Source organism: Hordeum vulgare, chromosome 7H (assembly GCF_904849725.1).
Source record: "Hordeum vulgare subsp. vulgare chromosome 7H, MorexV3_pseudomolecules_assembly, whole genome shotgun sequence".
NCBI lineage: Eukaryota > Viridiplantae > Streptophyta > Magnoliopsida > Poales > Poaceae > Hordeum > Hordeum vulgare.
Window position 1 is genome coordinate 444,546,145 of NC_058524.1, and position 19,591 is coordinate 444,565,735.

Genomic DNA, 19,591 nt, shown 5'->3' on the forward strand with positions numbered 1-19,591 from the left:
GATTGGACATGCGTGGCAGCGGATTGGGAGCTTTTTACGCGATAGAGACGGGAGCGAGGGGTGACCGGACGTGCGATCGTGCGTTAGTGGGCAGTTGTTTCCTTGTATATGATGGAATAACGATCGCAAGATGCCGTCTTTTTCGGATTGTCCCGTATGGTTTGTTTACGATGGGTTTTTTCTCTCATTTTTTTTCCAGGAAGTAGCGATTGTAGAGACGAAGGGATGGCGTGGAAGGATGTATCGATCGTTAGTTGGAGTTCCAACCATCACGACGGAAGATCCTTCTTTAATAGTAAAGATGTCCGATGGTTCACGCTCATGTATTGCGTGAAGAATAACAAGTTGATGCATATTGAAAAATACGATTCAATTGTCTGACTTGGGCATAGTGGTGCTTGACATTTGTAGTTATATGATGAAGATGGAGTCATGCCTTTCTAATATAATAAAGATGGAAAGGGTTGAAACAATCTTTGAGGATCATGCACTTTCAAAGATTAATTGTTTTGCTGCTTATACTTATGAAGATTGTTGTGTTAATATGTGTTAATTCATCATTTCTCAATGAGCATGCATGCATATGAATACATCATGGATAGTATGTCACATCAAAAATTCTATTTTTATCATTTACATACTCGAGGACGAGGAGGAATTAAGCTTGGGGATGCTTCATACGTCTCCAACGTATCTATAATTTTTAATTGTTCCATGCTATTATGTTATCATTTTAGAACACTTTTTAGGCACTTATCTACTAACTTATATTATTTTTGAGCACTGGCCTATTGACCCAGTACCCAATGCCCGTTGTTGTTTTCTTCGTGTTTTTCCACTTTTCAGGTTCGAGCACCAAACGAAGCCCAATTAACCTAAAACTTTTTGTGAATTTTTTCTGGACCAAAAGAAAGATTGTGGCGCATCGGAAGAAGGCTGGGAGGCACACAAGCCCCCCACAAGCCATCAGGGCGTGACCTTCTAGGGCCACGGCCTGATGGCTTGTGGCCTCCTAGTGAATCTACCGACCCCGTTGAAAAGACCTCGATGACGCCTAGAGGGGGGGTGAATAGGCTATTTAAAAGCTTCTTCGGATTTGGCTTAAACCTAATGCGGAAATAAACTAAGAGGATACTTGTCAAGCACAAATCCTAAATGCACTAGGCACTGCAACGTGTATCAACAACACGATCTACCAAGATGGACACAATATAGTTACTAACAAGCACAAGTAAGTTACACAAACTTACTTGAGCTATATCACACGACAAGTAGGTGAACGACACAAGATACTAGATCACACTAGCACACGATATATCAAAAGCTGCAAGTGTGAACGTGTGGATATAGAAGGTATGCTTGATTAATCTTGTACAAGAAATAGCCAACACAATATAATGAGCACAAACAATATGCAATGTATGTATGCTCAAGTAACACAAGTAAACCACAAGTAAGGAGTTGGGGTTAAGGATAACCAAGGTCACTGAGACGAAGATGTATCCCGATGTTCACTTCCTTGGAGGGAAGCTAGTCACCGTTAGAGAGGTGGATGTTACCACGAAGGCACACCAACGCCACGAAGGCTCACCCTATTCTCCCTTTGAGATAACACCACGAAGGCGTTTCTCAACCACTAGTGGTAAGCCTTTGAGGTGGCTTCCAAACCCTCACAAACTTTTCCGGGGGGTAATCAGACGGATTGATTCCTCTCCGAAGAACTCCTACCGCCTAGGAGTCTCCAACCTCCAAGAGTAACAAGATCACGGGGAATGCTCAAAACTTTCTCAAATCTTAAATAGCTTGGGTTGAGAGGTGGAGAGGGAGACGATCTATCTTTTGATTGGAACAACTCTCAAAGGGGCTCGCAAATGCTCTTGGGATCTAAGATTTGGTGTGAGAAAATGTGTGTGAGGTAGAAATGTGTTCTTATGAGGATAATGTTGGGGAACGTCGCATGGGAAACAAAAAATTTCCTACGCGCACGAAGACCTATCATGGTGATGTCCATCTACGAGAGGGGATGAGTGATCTACGTACCCTTGTAGATCGCACAGCAGAAGCGTTAGAGAACGCGGTTGATGTAGTGGAACGTCCTCACGTCCCTCGATCCGCCCCGCGAACAATCCCGCGATCAGTCCCACGATCTAGTACCGAACGGACGGCACCTCCGCGTTCAGCACACGTACAGCTCGACGATGATCTCGGCCTTCTTGATCCAGCAAGAGAGACGGAGAGGTAGAAGAGTTCTCCGGCAGCGTGACGGCGCTCCGGAAGTTGGTGATGATCTCGTCTCAGCAGGGCTCCGCCCGAGCTCCGCAGAAACGCGATCTAGAGGAAAAACTATGGAGGTATGTGGTCGGGCAGCCGTGAGAAAGTCGTCTCAAATCAGCCCTAAAACCTCCGTATATATAGGTGGGAGGGAGGGGAGGAGGCAGCCTCAAAACCTAAAGGTTTGGCCGAAATTGGAGGTGGAGGAGTCCTACTCCAATCCTACTTGGAGTAGGATTCCACCTTCCCACTTGGAAACTCTTTCCACCTTGTGTTTTTTCCTTCTCAAACCTTATGGGCCTTAGTGGGAACTTATTCCAGCCCACTAGGGGCTGGTTTATCTCTTCCCATAGCCCATGAGACCCCTTGGGGCGTGACACCCCTCCCGATGGTCCCCGGCACCCCTCCCGGCACTCCCGGTACACTACCGATAAGCCCGAAACTTTTCCGGTAATGCACGAAAACCTTCCGGTAACCAAATGAGGTCATCCTATATATCAATCTTCGTTTCCGGACCATTCCGGAAACCCTCGTGACGTCCGTGATCTCATCCGGGACTCCGAAAAACATTCGGTAACCAACCATATAACTCAAATACGCATAAAACAATGTCGAACCTTAAGTGTGCAGACCCTGCGGGTTCGAGAACTATGTAGACATGACCCGAGAGACTCCTCGGTCAATATCCAATAGCGGGACCTGGATGCCCATATTGGATCCTACATATTCTACGAAGATCTTATCATTTGAACCTCAGTGCCAAGGATTCATATAATCCCGTATGTCATTCCCTTTGTCCTTCGGTATGTTACTTGCCCGAGATTCGATCGTTAGTATCCGCATACCTATTTCAATCTCGTTTACCGGCAAGTCTCTTTACTCGTTCCGTAATACAAGATCCCGCAACTTACATTAAGTTACATTGCTTGCAAGGCTTGTGTGTGATGTTGTATTACCGAGTGGGCCTCGAGATACCTCTCCGTCACACGGAGTGACAAATCCCAGTCTCGATCTATACTAACTCAACGAACACCTTCGGAGATACCTGTAGAGCATCTTTATAGTCACCCAGTTACGTTTTGATGTTTGATACACACAAAGCATTCCTCCGGTGTCCGTGAGTTATATGATCTCATGGTCATAGGAACAAATACTTGACATGCAGAAAACAGTGGCAACAAAATGACACGATCAACATGCTACGTCTATTAGTTTGGGTCTAGTCCATCACATGATTCTCCTAATGATGTGATCCCGTTATCAAGTGACAACACTTGCCTATGGCCAGGAAACCTTGACCATCTTTGATCAACGAGCTAGTCAACTAGAGGCTTACTAGGGACAGTGTTTTGTCTATGTATCCACACAAGTATTGTGTTTCCAATCAATACAATTATAGCATGGATAATAAACGATTATCATGAACTAAGAAATATAATAATAACTAATTTATTATTGCCTCTAGGGCATATTTCCAACAGTCTCCCACTTGCACTAGAGTCAATAATCTAGTTCACATCACCATGTGATTTCAACGAATCCAACACCCATATAGTTCTGGGGTCTGATCACGTCTTGCTCGTGAGAGAGGTTTTAGTCAACGGTTCTGAAACTTTCAGATCCGTGTGTTCTTTACAAATCTTTATGTCATCTTATAGATGCTGCTACTATGTGCTATTCGGAAATACTCAGAATATCTACTCTACTATACGAATCCGTTTCACTACTCATAGTTATTCGGATTAGTGTCAAAGCTTGCATCGACGTAACCCTTTACGACGAACTCTTTAACCACCTCCATAATCGAGAAAAATTCCTTAGTCCATTAGTTACTAAGGATAAATTTTGACCGCTGCTAGTGATTCAATCATGGATCACTCTCTGTACCTCTCAACATACTTTGAGTCAAGGCACACATCAGGTGTGGTACACAGCATGGCATACTTTAGATTCTACGGCTAAGGCATAGAAGACGACCTTCGTCTATTCTCTTTATTCTGCCGGGGTCGAGTTTTGAGTCTTACTCAAATTCACACCTCACAACGCAACCAAGAACTCCTTCTTTGCTGATCTATTTTGAACTCCTTCAAAAACTTGTCAAGGCATGCATCTTGTTGAAACTTCCATTAAGCGCTTTTCGATCTATCTCCATAGATCTTTGATGCTCAACGTTCAAGTAGCTCAATCCAGGTATTCCTTTGAAAACTCCTTTCAAACAACCTTGTATGTTTTACAGAAATTCTACATTACTTCTGATCCACAATATGTCAACCACATATACTTATCAGAAATTCTATAGTGCTCCCACTCACTTCTTTGGAAATACAAGTTTCTCATAAACCTTGTACAAACCCAAAATCTTTGATCATCTCATCAAAGTGTATATTCCAACTCCGAGATGCTTGCACCAGTCCATTGAAGGATCACTGGAGCTTGCATACTTGCTAGTATCTTTAGGATCGACAAAACCTTCTGGTTGTATCACATACAATGTTTGCTCAAGGAAACCGTCGAGAAAACAATGTTTTGACATCCTACGTGCAATATTTCATAAATAATGCATCAACAACTAACATAATTCTAACAGACTTTTAGCATCGCTACGAGTGAGAAAGTCTCATCATAGTCAACTGTTTGATCTTATCGAAAACATCTTTGCGACAAGTCGAGCTTTTCTTAATAGTGACTTATCACCATCATCGTCTGTGTTCTTTTAAAGATCCATTTTTTTACTCAATAGTCCTATGACCATCAAGTAGTTCTTCCAAAGTCTACACTTTGTTTTCACACATGGATCCTCTCTCGGATTTCATGGCTTCCAGCCATTTGTCGGAATCTGGGCCCACCATCGCTTTCTCCATAACTCGTAGGTTCACTGTTGCTCAACAACATGACCTCCAAGACAGGGTTACCGTACTACTCTGCAGCAGTACGCGACCTTGTCGACCTACGAGGTTTGTAGTAACTTGATTCGAAGCTCAATGATCATCATCATCATCAGCTTCCACTTCAATTGGTGTAGGCGCCACATGAACAACTTCCTGCGCCCTGCTACACGCTGGTTGAAGTGATGGTTCAATAACCTCATCAAGTTCTACTACCCTCCCACTCAATTCTTTCGAGAGAAACCTTTCCTCGAGAAAGGATCCGTTTCTAGAAACAAACACTTTGCTTTCGGATCTGAGATAGGAGATGTACCCAACTGTTTTGGATATCCTATGAAGATGCATTTATTCGCTTTGGGTTCGAGCTTATCAGACTGAAACTTTTTCACATAAGTGTCGAAACCCCAAACTTTCAAGAAACGACAGTTTAGATTTCTCTAAACCTCAGTCTATACTGTGTCATCTCAACGGAAATACGCGGTGCCCTATTTAAAGTGAGTGCGGTTGTCTCTAATGCATAACCCATAAACGATAGTGGTAATTCGATAAGAGACATCATAGTATGCACCGTACCAAATAGTGCGTGGCTACGACGTTCAGACACATCATCACACTATGATGTTCCAGGTGGCATGAACTGCGAAACAATTTCCACATTGTCTCAACTGTGTACCAAAACTCGTAACTCAGATATTCATTTCCATGATCATATCGTAGACAGTTTATCCTCTTGTTACGACGAACTTCACTCTGAAACGGAATTGAACTTTTCAACATTTTAGACTTGTGATTCATTAAGTAAATACTCCTGTATCTACTCAAATCGTCAGTGAAGTAAGAACATAATGATATCCACTGTGTGCCTCAGCACCCATTGGACTGCATACATCAAAATGTATCACTTCCAACAAGTTACTATCTTATTTCATCTCAATGAAAACAAGGCCTTGCTCATGTGGTATGATTCGCATGTCACTAGTGATTCGAAAACAGGTGAGTACAAAGATCCATCAGCATGGAGCCTCTTCATGCAATTTATACTAACATGACTCAAGCGGCAGTGCCACAAGTAAGTGGTACTATCATCATCAACTCGTATCTTTTGGCACCAATATCATGAACATGTGTAACACTACGATCGAGATTCAATAAACCATTGAAGGTGATTATTCAAGAAAATAGAGTAACCATTATTCTCTTTAAATGAATAATCGTATTGCAATAAACACGATCCAATCATGTTCATGCTTAACGCAAGCACCAAATAACAATTATTTAGGTTTAACACCAATCCCGATGGTAGAGGGAGCGTGCGACGTTTGATCATATCAACCTTGGAAACACTTCCAACACGTATCGTCACCTCGCCTTTAGCTAGTCTCCGTTTATGCCGTAGCTTTCATTTCGTGTTACTAATCACTTAGCAACCGAACCGGTATCCAATACCCTCATGCTACTAGGAGTACTAGTAAAGTACACATCAACATTATGTATATCAAATATATTTCTCTCGACTTTTGCCAGCCTTCTTATCTACCAAGTATCTAGAGTTGCTCCGCCTCAGTGACTGTTCCCCTCATTACAGAAGCACTTAGTCTCGGGTTTGGGTTTAGTCTTGGGTCTCTTCATTGGCGCAGCAACTGTTTTGCCGTTTCACGAAGTATCCCTTCTAGCCCTCGCCTTTCTTGAAACTTAGTGGTTTTACTAACCATCAACTATTGATGCTCCTTTTTGATTTCTACTTTCGAAGTGTCAGAACATCACGAATCTCTCAAGGATCATTGTATCTATCCTTGATATGTTATAGTTCATCACGAAGCTCTCACAGCTTGGTGGCAGTGACTTTGGAGAACCATCACTTTCTCATCTGGAAGATTAACTCCCACTTGATTCAAGTGATTGTTGTACTCAGACAATCTGAGCACACGCTCAACGATTGAGCTTTTCTCCTTTACTTTGTGGACAAAGAATCTTGTTGGAGGTCTCATACCTCTTAACAAGGGCACAAGCATGAAATCACAATTTCATCTCTTTGGAACATCACTTATGTTCCGTGACGTTTTTACAACGTTTTCGGCGCCTTGCTTCTAAGCCATTAAGTATTTTGTACTGAACTATCGTGTAGTCATCAGAAACGTGTATGTCGGATGTTCACAGCATCCACAGACGACGCTCGAGGTGCAGCACACCGAGTGGTGCATTAAGGACATAAGCCTTCTGTGCAGCAACGAGGACAATCCTCGGTTTTACAGACTCAGTCTGCAAAGGTTGCTACTTATCAATTTTCAACTAAATTTTCTCTAGGAACATATAAAAACAGTAGAGCTATAGCGCAAGCTACATCGTAATTCGCAAAGACCATTAGACTATGTTCATGACAATTAGTTCAATTAATCATATTACTTAAGAACTCCCACTCAAAAAGTACATCTCTCTAGTCATTTGAGTGGTACATGATCCAAATTCGCTATCTCAAGTCCGATCATCACGTGAGTCGAGAATAGTTTCAGTGGTAAGCATCCCTATGCTAATCATATCAACTATACGATTCATGCTCGACCTTTCGGTCTCATGTGTTCTGAGGCCATGTCTGCACATGCTAGGCTCGTCAAGCTTAACCCGAGTGTTCCGCGTGTGCAACTGTTTTGCACCCGTTGTATGTGAACGTTGAGTCTATCACACCCGATCATCACGTGGTGTCTCGAAACGAAGAACTGTCGCAACGGTGCACAGTCGGGGAGAACACAATTTCGTCTTGAAATTTTAGTGAGAGATCACCTCATAATGCTACCGTCGTTCTAAGCAAAATAAGGTGCATAAAAGGATTAACATCACATGCAATTCATAAGTGACATGATATGGCCATCATCACGTGCTTCTTGATCTCCATCACCAAAGCACCGGCACGATCTTCTTGTCACCGGCGCCACACCATGATCATCCATCAACGTGTTGCCATCGGGGTTGTCGTGCTACTTATGCTATTACTACTAAAGCTACATCCTAGCAAAATAGTAAACGCATCTGCAAGCACATATGTTAGTATAAAGACAACCCTATGGCTCCTGCCGGTTGCCGTACCATCGACGTGCAAGTCGATATTTCTATTACAACATGATCATCTCATACATCCAATATATCACATCACATCATTGGCCATATCACATCACAATCATACCCTGCAAAAACAAGTTAGACGTCCTCTAATTTTGTTGTTGCATGTTTTACGTGGTGACCAAGGGTATCTAGTAGGATCGCATCTTACTTACGCAAACACCACAACGGAGATATATGAATTGCTATTTAACCTCATCCAAGGACCTCCTCGGTCAAATCCGATTCAACTAAAGTTGGAGAAACCGTCACTTGCCAGTCATCTTTGAGCAAAGGGGGTTACTCGTAACGATGAAACCAGTCTCTCGTAAGCGTACGAGTAATGTCGGTCCAAGCCGCTTCAATCCAACAATACCGCGGAATCAAGAAAAGACTAAGGAGGGCAGCAAAACGCACATCACCGCCCACAAAAACTTTTGTGTTCTACTCGAGAAGACATCTACGCATGAACCTAGCTCATGATGCCACTGTTGGGGAACGTCGCATGGGAAACAAAAATTTCCTACGCGCACGAAGACCTATCATGGTGATGTCCATCTACGAGAGGGGATGAGTGATCTACGTACCCTTGTAGATCGCACAGCAGAAGCGTTAGAGAACGCGGTTGATGTAGTGGAACGTCCTCACGTCCCTCGATCCGCCCCGCGAACAATCCCGCGATCAGTCCCACGATCTAGTACCGAACGGACGGCACCTCCGCGTTCAGCACACGTACAGCTCGACGATGATCTCGGCCTTCTTGATCCAGCAAGAGAGACGGAGAGGTAGAAGAGTTCTCCGGCAGCGTGACGGCGCTCCGGAAGTTGGTGATGATCTCGTCTCAGCAGGGCTCCGCCCGAGCTCCGCAGAAACGCGATCTAGAGGAAAAACTATGGAGGTATGTGGTCGGGCAGCCGTGAGAAAGTCGTCTCAAATCAGCCCTAAAACCTCCGTATATATAGGTGGGAGGGAGGGGAGGAGGCAGCCTCAAAACCTAAAGGTTTGGCCGAAATTGGAGGTGGAGGAGTCCTACTCCAATCCTACTTGGAGTAGGATTCCACCTTCCCACTTGGAAACTCTTTCCACCTTGTGTTTTTTCCTTCTCAAACCTTATGGGCCTTAGTGGGAACTTATTCCAGCCCACTAGGGGCTGGTTTATCTCTTCCCATAGCCCATGAGACCCCTTGGGGCGTGACACCCCTCCCGATGGTCCCCGGCACCCCTCCCGGCACTCCCGGTACACTACCGATAAGCCCGAAACTTTTCCGGTAATGCACGAAAACCTTCCGGTAACCAAATGAGGTCATCCTATATATCAATCTTCGTTTCCGGACCATTCCGGAAACCCTCGTGACGTCCGTGATCTCATCCGGGACTCCGAAAAACATTCGGTAACCAACCATATAACTCAAATACGCATAAAACAATGTCGAACCTTAAGTGTGCAGACCCTGCGGGTTCGAGAACTATGTAGACATGACCCGAGAGACTCCTCGGTCAATATCCAATAGCGGGACCTGGATGCCCATATTGGATCCTACATATTCTACGAAGATCTTATCATTTGAACCTCAGTGCCAAGGATTCATATAATCCCGTATGTCATTCCCTTTGTCCTTCGGTATGTTACTTGCCCGAGATTCGATCGTTAGTATCCGCATACCTATTTCAATCTCGTTTACCGGCAAGTCTCTTTACTCGTTCCGTAATACAAGATCCCGCAACTTACATTAAGTTACATTGCTTGCAAGGCTTGTGTGTGATGTTGTATTACCGAGTGGGCCTCGAGATACCTCTCCGTCACACGGAGTGACAAATCCCAGTCTCGATCTATACTAACTCAACGAACACCTTCGGAGATACCTGTAGAGCATCTTTATAGTCACCCAGTTACGTTTTGATGTTTGATACACACAAAGCATTCCTCCGGTGTCCGTGAGTTATATGATCTCATGGTCATAGGAACAAATACTTGACATGCAGAAAACAGTGGCAACAAAATGACACGATCAACATGCTACGTCTATTAGTTTGGGTCTAGTCCATCACATGATTCTCCTAATGATGTGATCCCGTTATCAAGTGACAACACTTGCCTATGGCCAGGAAACCTTGACCATCTTTGATCAACGAGCTAGTCAACTAGAGGCTTACTAGGGACAGTGTTTTGTCTATGTATCCACACAAGTATTGTGTTTCCAATCAATACAATTATAGCATGGATAATAAACGATTATCATGAACTAAGAAATATAATAATAACTAATTTATTATTGCCTCTAGGGCATATTTCCAACAGATAAGGCTATGTTGGGCTGCCCTCTCATGAAGTGAGAGGGGGGTATTTATAGTGGGGAGAGAAAAACAGCCGCTGGGGACACTTTAAGTCACACAGGGTCCGGACGTCCGACAGTTTCCGGAAGTCCGGGCGTCCGCGAGGGCTCGGACGTCCGACACGGGTCGGTCGTCCGAGGCCTGTAGATATCACTGAAAAAACTGTGAATTGAACAGCGACAGGACGTCCGGAGAGGACCGGAAATCCGAGTTATTCGACTCAACTTCTTCTGGTTGGAGGTTCCAGATTTTCGAAAGGGGGCGGACGTCCGGCCCTCGGACGTCCGGAGGGAGCCGGAAATCCGAGTTATGGAGCTCACGTACTTCTGGTGCAGGGCTCCGGATTTCCGAAGCTGGTCGGTTGTCCGGCCCTCGGATGTCCGGAGTGAGCCGGAAATCCGAGTTATAGAGCTCAATTTCTTATGGTGCAGAGCTCCGGATTTTCGTAGCATGTTGGTCCTCCGACCCTTGACCGGTCCTCGGACGTCCGGAGGGAGCCGAAAGTCCGAGGCAGTAGACCTGTTTTGAGATAGGAGCAAAGTAGAGAATATGTGGTATTGAGTAGAACAGTGGAGATGTAGTTTGAGCAAGTTCATCGCAAAACCTGTGATCCCCTCTTACTAGTGCGGGATCCCTAAGGACTCAAGAATCATAAAAGGGTACTGATGATCCATACTTGAGTGTATACTTTTATTCGCTGATCATCACTCCGCACAACTAACGTCAAAGGAACTGATACCTTTGAGTTAGCCCTTTCACTTGAGCTTGATGTTGTTGTTCCTTCTTGGCTCAAGTTGAAAGCAAGACATGATGAAGTCTTCAAGTATCTCTCCCATACACAATGTGGAAAGCCTAGCTTATGTATTCATCTTCATTTGTCCACCATGTGAACATCCACAAGAATCAAGCATGTAGTGCTCAGGAATGCTTATCTTGATCTTGTCCTTGTTAGCACATGAGAGCTTGTCCTTATCAACACATGATCATTAACAATAGTTTCAATGATATATTCATGCTGATCCACTTGAAACTTGCACACCACAATCTTGATGACGATCGCCACTTGACGTCATCCTTCATGGGTTGTATGGGATCTTCCTTTTGACGCAAGCCCATGGAAGCACACCTAACCCCCACATAGGACTCTCACAAAGACCATGGGTTAGTACACAAACACATAATGGACAATGCTTACCATACCATGGGATCACTTGATCCCTCTCGGTACATCTTATACGCTTTGTGTGTTGATCATCTTGATTTACTCTTTGTCTGAGATCTTGATCAACCTAGTGTCTCTATGACCATTCTTTGGATAATACCTTGAATACCATCTTGGTCATCATATAAACTCCTTGAACTCAACAGATGGACTTCAAGAAGTGCCTATGGACAAATCCTATAAATATAACTTAAGGCAACCATTAGTCCATAGGAATTGTCATCAATTACCAAAACCACATATGGAGATATATGCTCTAACACTCGTTCTTTGGGTTATAAATTCCTATTTACCCTGAAAACTCCAGAGGAGGTTTCAAAACACTTTTTACGCCGCCACAAGTCTCCGTTACGACAGGAGGCCATCTAGAGCTCCATTCCGACACTCTGCCGGAGGGGGATTGATCATGGAGGGCTACTTCATCAACCTTGTTGCTCTCATGATGATCTGTGATTAGTTCACCACAAACCTACGGATCCATAGCAGTACCTAGGTGGCATATCTCTCTTCCTTTGATCTTCAATACAATGATCATCGCATCTTCGCTTTGGTCCATATGATGTAACTATTTTGTACGGCACATTTGTTGGGATCCGATGAATTGTGGGTTTATGTTCAGATTATTAATGATAAATATTTGAGTCTCCTCTCATATATAATATGATTCTTATGTGCATGGTTATGATAGCTTCGTAATTCTCTCCGATCTATTGAAATAGTTTGGCCAACTAGATTGATATTTCTTTAGTGAGAGAGGTGCATTGTAGTAGGTTCAACCTGGCGAGTCTCTATATCCCGGTGATAGAAGGGGACAAGTTGCATCTTTGTATTGCTGCTACTAAGGGTAAAACAATGGGGTTTATTCATATGAGTTGATTTTACTTTGTCTGCATCATGTCATCTTACTCCAAACATTACTTCGTTCATCATGAACTTAATACGTAGAGAGGCAAGCATAGAAGCGCTATTGAAGTGAAGTAATAGTAATAGGTGCAAGCATGAGTCGGCCTATTTGTTTATGGACTTGATGCCTATATTTACATGATCATTGCCGTGAAAATCGCATAACTATCCGCTCTTATATCAATTTCCCAACAGTAATTTGGTTATCCATTGTATGCTTATTTTCATGAGAGATGCCATTACGGAAAGCTATGGCCCCCGGGTCTATTCACAACATATTGCTAAAACCTCTAATACCTTGTTGCCATTTATTTTATTTCATTTTATTTTGTATTTTACAATTGCCTACACACCTCATTCGCTTGCAAATAATGAGTCTAAGGGGATTGACAACCCTCTTACCAGCGTTGGGTGCAAGTTGTTTGTTCTTTTGTGTGCACCCGTTGAAGACGGTTGTGGATTGATATTCCTATTAGTTCGGTAAACCATGGTTTCATAACTAAGGGAAATACTTACCCACTTTGTGTTGTGTTAACCCGTTTCTCTTCACGGATAACTCAACGCAGATCACGAGTATCGGTATGCGACGATGCGAGAGGAAGGGTATCCCGCGACGCACTCCACGAAGGTTCGGCGGCACCCACACGCGCCACCGCATCGGTGTCAGCCATGTCGACGGGGGTTTTGTGACAGCCCGAGACCGACGCTTCAGAAGATTCCCCTCTTTTTCGTTGTCGCCATGTTATTATTTTGATTGCCGCTTTCATCATCGCATCATTCGCATCATCTGCATTGCATCGGCACTCCGCTGCCGCCAGTTTTCAAAACTTGCATCCGTTATTAGTTGCCGGTTCTCTCCGTGTACGTCGTTGACCGTGCCGAGACCAACCACACACGCACGCGCCCGCGACATCGGTAAATATTGTTTTTAAAAGTGTGCGTAAAACTTTCTCGGATCGTGTCGACACTTGGCGTGCGGTCTTTATTTGATGTAGGTAGGCCACCTGCCAATTTTCGTTGCGATCGGAGTCTTTCTCGTACCCTAACGGTCTTCCATAGCGGCACCATCATCGTTTTATCGTCGGACGTTTTCCGGTGTTTTAAATATCATGTCGGGGCGCATACTCCTCTCTTCTCTTAACCCGTCTTGGTTTACACAACCGCCTAACCCATCTATTCCATGCCCACATTCGTGGCCGTCTGATCACGATCCCGTGGCCGAAATCGGAAGTGGATTCTGGTAACCCTAGCCCCTATCTGTAAATAGACAGCTCCCCTTCCTGGGTAGTAATCCCCTCCCCTGCCTCGATTTCCATTCATCCCCAAACCCTAGCCGCCACATGTCTCCTCCTCTCTCCCACCAGCGCCACCGGCCCGCTCCAGCCCATGCGAGGCCCTATCGGGCCCATCTGGCCGCCGCCGCCCGCAAGCGCCCCAGCGCGTCCGTGCCTCCAGAGCTGCCCGCGCCCGAGGGAGAGCCCCGCTCATCAGCATCCCTCCGACCAAGCGATCGCCGCCCCATGCCGAGCCATCGGTGAGCATCGCTCTTGTCGGACCTCCCCAAGCCGTTGTGCCCCGCGTCCCGAACCTCTCTTCTTCCGTGCTATCTCTCCCTCTCATGTCTCCCTCTTCTTCGTGGTTCGACAGGTCTCCATGGGGTTCGCCATTCCACCGCCTCCTGGCTCATTGATGACCGGAATGGAACCCTCGAGCTTGGATCCATTCGTCCCCGTTGCCGACTCCTCCGGATCCGACAAGGGTTGGCCGAATCTCGCGCCTCTGCCAAGCCCTAGAGCTCCCATGGCGCATGTTCCCGCGAGGGAAGGAAGGGGACAAGACCCTGGCGTTGACCCGCACGGGGCACGTGGCCCAGCCGGTGCTAGCCCAGATCGCTTGCGGCCCAGCGGCACTGCCTAGGCGTCAGGCCTAGCAGCGGCAAGCCACAACCCAGCTCCACCACCGCCGGCACAAGTCGGTCCTCTCTCCTTCAACCGGCATTTTAGGCCCAAGGTGAGCACTCGCCCGAGCCCATGTGCTATCCCCCGCCCCTGGCATATATTAGTTGTTGTGCGCCGTGTAGTTTCGGCCCAGTAGCAGTAGATTAGGCCCGTGGTTGTTGTTTTTTCGTCCAACGATTTATCCCAATTTCAGAAAATTGCATATTTTTCAAACCTCCGTAGATTTCAAACCGTGCACTGGATCGAAATAATTTATATATGAAACTTGACTAGATTTTTGTGCAGAATAATTTTTCCAACTGTCATGCATGATTAAAACTGTTAACCTTGCTGTTTTTCCTCTTTTTGCGTGTCGTGCGTGTTTAGACAGTTTAGGTCGTAACTAATTAACCGTAGCTCCGTTGGAGATGTGCCATATATGTAAATGGACCAAAACGACGAGTAGAATCACGTGAACGACTTTGTTTTGCCATTTAACAAACATAAAATGTGATTAGGACAGATCTGGACAGATTGCAAAGTTAACGTGTGGGACCGTTTTCAGAGATGCTATATGACGTTTCCGGTCCCCATTTAAAATGTCTAGATAGGTAGTTTATTTGCGCTTAACCTCTTGCATGTTTAACAACATTTAATATTGCTGTGTGCCTAATCGGGATTGAACTAAATAATTCATATGTGGAGTTTCGTCAATATGCAACTCGTTGCATATTGAACTTCACTTAATGTGTAGTGATTGATTGTTGTGAAATTGTCATGCCATGCCTTGCATAGTTGAAACCGTCCATGCATCATATTAGTCAGTGCATCATGTTGGCATGTGTTGTGGTGTATATCGTGTGTTGATTCTTGTTTCCGTTTGCTTCGTCTCGATAGAGTTCCGCAAGCGTGTCGGAAAGTGAGGATCCGTTCGACTACATCAGTTCGTGTGCTTCACGGAGTCATTCTTCTTCCAAGCTGGATCTCAGGCAAGATGATCATTTCCCTAGATACCATTACTATCATTGTCATGCTAGTTGTCTCGTTTCTTTTGCTATGTCACGTTGCCTACCACCTGTTAAATGTCAGCCTCTCAACATTGCCATGAAACCTTCAACATGTTCACAACCTAGCAAACCACTGATTGTCTATGTTACCGCTTGCTTAACCATGTGTTAGCGTTTCTAGTTGCAGGTGCAGTTGCTTCCATGTGATAACATGGGTTTCTTGTTATATCACCATATAATTGTTAATTAATTTAATGAACCTATATACTTGGTAAAAGGTCGAAGGCTCGACCTTTCTAGCCTGGTGTTTTGTTTCACCTTTGCCGCCTTAGTTTCGACTACCAGTGTTATATTCCATATTTGAGCGCTCTTAACACGATCGGGGTTGTTATGGGGACCCCCTTGATAATTCGTTTTAGATTAAGACTGGTCTGGCAAGGCCCAACTTTGGTACTATTTTCCTAATAACTAATGAACCACATAGGGAGTAATTAACCCGAGGAAACTTAATCAACCCCCGGGCCAGTGTTCCTCATGAGTGTTGGTCCAAAACAGAGCCACTTGCGAGGCCACCCGGGACAACTCGGGGGATGTCTATCCGGCCAATGTACACAGTGCTCATCCGTCGTGTCCTGAGAACGACATACGCGGCTCCTATCGGGATCGTCAACACGTCGGGCGGCCTTGCTAGATTAGTTTTACCTTTGACGAAATATCTTGTGCATCGGGATTCCGGCGATGCTTTGTGATTTCTCAGAGTTGAGGTTTTCCACTAAGGGGTCCGAGGAGATCGCGAGTTTCGTGATCGAGGATTTCTATTCGGCTTGTGGTAATTTATGATGGACTAGTTGGAGCACCCCTGTAGGGTTAAATATTTCGGAAAGCCGTGCCCGCGGTTATGTGGAAACACGGAAACTTTGTTTAACATCCGGTTCTAGAAAACTTGAAGAAAACTTAATTAAAACTTGCCAACTAAGTGTGTAACCGTGATTGTCTCTTTCGTGAGCTCCTTCTCCGGTCGAGGACACGGTGGGGTTATGTCCGACGTAAGTAGGTGTTCAGGATCATTTATTTGATCATCAGTAGTTCACGTCTGATATGCGTAGATCATCTTCCTCTTATTCTTGTACTCGTAAGTTAGTCACCTCAAATAAATGATTAGTCGCTTGCTGCAGCCTCACCACTTAACCATACCTCGTCCGTTAAGCTTTGCTAGTCTTGATACCTTTGGAAATGAGATTGTTGATTCCTCCGTGGCTCACAGATACAACACCAGTTGCAGGTACAGGTAAAGAGTTATTTGATGTGAGTGCATTGATTGTTCATTTGGAGTTTTTTCTTCTTCTTCATCGATCTAGGATGGGGTTGAGGCCGGCAGCCTGGGATAGCACGGGTGGACGTCGTTCTTTTATCGTTTGTTTTCGTACGTAGACGGACCCTGCCCTTCTTCATGATGATTGTATGTAATGTACTGATGTGCCTCTGATGTAGCTTGTGGCGAGTGTAAGCCAACTCCTTATACTCATCTTTTCAGTATATGTACTTGTAACGATATCCATTCTTGCGAAACGACGAGATGTGTTTCTATCACTGTCGAGGCCCTCGTGCCAACATAAGGATAGGGTCGCATCTTGGGCGTTACAGGTTTCCCCCGATCCCAGCCAGCACCTCGGACGCTCAGGAGCCTGCCACCAAACCGACCACGACTCTACGCCACCACGGTCTTGAAGCCACCACGTTGTCTCACCACGGCACCGCGGAATGAGGACTCCACACGACGAATAGGAACCGGGACTAGGGTAGCAGCATCGTCGGCACACGGGAGGGCTCAACCTCCACCGTCAACGATGGTAGCCGTCTAGACGCAATAGCAGGAGCACACCAGGCACGTGGGCCCATAGGCCCGGTCGGGCCCTCATAGGCCCGTAAAGCTCTCGCCATCACGCTAATGCGGGAACGCCGTCGGTGCCCGCCCGGTCCGAGCTGCTCCTCCTCACGACCATGCAACAGAGATTGAAGCCGCATCGGGGGACAGGCTCACTAGGTCCCAGATGGTGCCCGCATGACCCAGATCTGGCCCGGAGGCGTGTTGTCGGCCACACCGCGCCACCACACCGCCCCGCCGCCAAGGAGCGACTCCGCCACCTCGTCCGCAGCCGGCCACCGGGTCACCGGGTCGTCGTCTAGCCGAGCAACACCGCCCCCGCCCCTGCCCCGGGAAGGGGAGACGCGCGCGAGAACGTGATGGGCCCGCCACCGCTGACACCACCCGGACCATGGTCAGGGGCGCCCCCGGCGGCGGCGGGGGGGAGGAGGGGCTGACGAGGAGTAGGGCGGCCCGCCCCGACCACCTCCCGAGGAGACGGCGTAGGGCGGGAACGGAGGAGGGGTGGGGGAAGCCGAGTGGGCGCGGCTGACGGCGGCGGGCGGGGAAAGGGGGCGAAACCCTAGCAGGAGGGGTCAGGGTCGGGACGAGGAGAGGTCTGCAACGGTGGCTCTTGAAGTCTTTCGTGCACTTGCTGCCAGAAGGCCTCCCTTTGCTCCTTCCTATGAAATCTGTGGATACGGCCAACCATGCATCGCACAACAAATCATCCTCCATGATGGAGTAGCTCCACCATCCTTCGTGCTTAAAAAAGGCAAAATATTTGAAAATAAGCTCAATTGCATTTGATCGAACACCTGTCGGACGTGGTGTCCGCCATGGTGGTTGTCAACAGGGGACGGGGTGTACCTGGGTTTAGATGGCTCCAGGGTGACAGCTAGTCGAGCGGATACGTCTGTGCTGATTGCGGACGTACGACAATGCCTCTGTGACGGCTGAAGAGGTACATCAACAGCAGCGGATGTGTAGGATGCAAATGCAAAGCTAAAGAAAGAAGGGACGGAGTGGGAGAAAATGGGACTATGAGGGATGATTGGGTGATCCACGGGGTAGATAGCGATGTTTTACATGTCTGGACTCCTGCAAAATCCCTCACGTCTGTCTCCAATTTACATAAAAAATATGTCAAAACCATAGCGTGAACCGATACAAACCCGTATTAGATGACTTTCACGGTCCGAACAGCGTGGTCCACAGGAATTCGGGCTGTTCGTGGGGCGGTCTTGAAGATGCCGGTACGTAGGCAGGATGTGTGCTGGGGGCACGGGCACCAAACAAACCTGCAGTAGGCGCTCAGCTAGTGATACAAAATTTCTCAAATAAAAAAAACTATTGGTACAAATCAATGCACATGCAAGCAGGCAGCCTTTTTTTTTTTTTTTTTTGAAGTAAGCAGGCAGGCTTGTTGCATGTCTTCAGTTTGTCCCGAATGCACGACTCATAAGCTCAGCACATCATTATTGCAAGATATTCGGTCGATTCGCATGTTAATTATTGTATGTATGTATCGTGGTACGCATCAGCTAGTATCGCGCATGCCTGAGGATTACACCAGATTATTTGTTAGAACATACAGTATTCTGCTCTGCTCTGGTGGATCCTAATCCGAGCAGCATGTTTCACGAGGGACGTGTCTGGGAAAGGAGCGACTATCACGCACATATAACTAATTCAATCGATCCACCACATGATGGTCCAGCGACTGACGTGTTTCTTTTAGCTCCAAGCTGAGGTTGAGACGAAGATTCCTGACGTGAAATTACTATCGAGGCCTGTCATTTCACCATCCATGTATATGATGTGGAGAGACATCACGCAGAGCCAAAATGTTAGTTGACTGACAAAATGACAACTGTATGGCCAACGACTGCTCAGAGCTCACACGCAAAAATGGAAAAGGGGAAATGGAATGTATACATTCACATACTGAGATCCGTATGAAACAAGAGATTTCCCTTCTTCATTTCTTGTGATGATTTAACTGTTTCTGGAAAGAAGACCAAATTTCGGCGAAAATTCTCGCGAACCAAACACACACGATATATATATATATA